The 295-nt window shown below is 38.3% G+C and overlaps 1 protein-coding gene across 1 annotated transcript in view; it reads left to right on the top strand.

Moving 5' to 3' along the window:
* The window catches only part of LOC107702414 (attractin-like protein 1), a 101,253-nt gene that overhangs the window by 31,668 nt on the left and 69,290 nt on the right, over positions 1-295 (top strand). The gene's annotated exons all lie outside the window — the stretch shown is intronic.

Here is a 295-nt window from a genome sequence, read left to right as displayed (position 1 = left end):
CGCGTTTTTTCATCTGAAACGTGCTGCGATTTATATTCCAAAGCCACTCATATAATGCAGAAACACTCAAGCAAGCGTGCAGGTATTTGTACTGATGCAGAATAGTGCAGCCTAGAGCATTTCACACAGTCTGCTAGATTCACTTTCGCCAGAAAGTAGTGTATGCCTGAGGTTAAAAATAAATGACATTTATAGTGAATGCCCCTATAAATGGTCTTATTTTTACGATTTAGTTTTAATCCAAATGATGCGTGTGCTAAGTGAGTGAACATCAAAGATCACACAACAGAAATGC

Source organism: Sinocyclocheilus anshuiensis, unplaced genomic scaffold (genome assembly GCF_001515605.1).
Source record: "Sinocyclocheilus anshuiensis isolate Anshui unplaced genomic scaffold, SAMN03320099.WGS_v1.1 scaffold190, whole genome shotgun sequence".
In the NCBI taxonomy this organism is placed as follows: domain Eukaryota; kingdom Metazoa; phylum Chordata; class Actinopteri; order Cypriniformes; family Cyprinidae; genus Sinocyclocheilus; species Sinocyclocheilus anshuiensis.
This window is presented reverse-complemented; position numbering and strand designations above follow the sequence as displayed.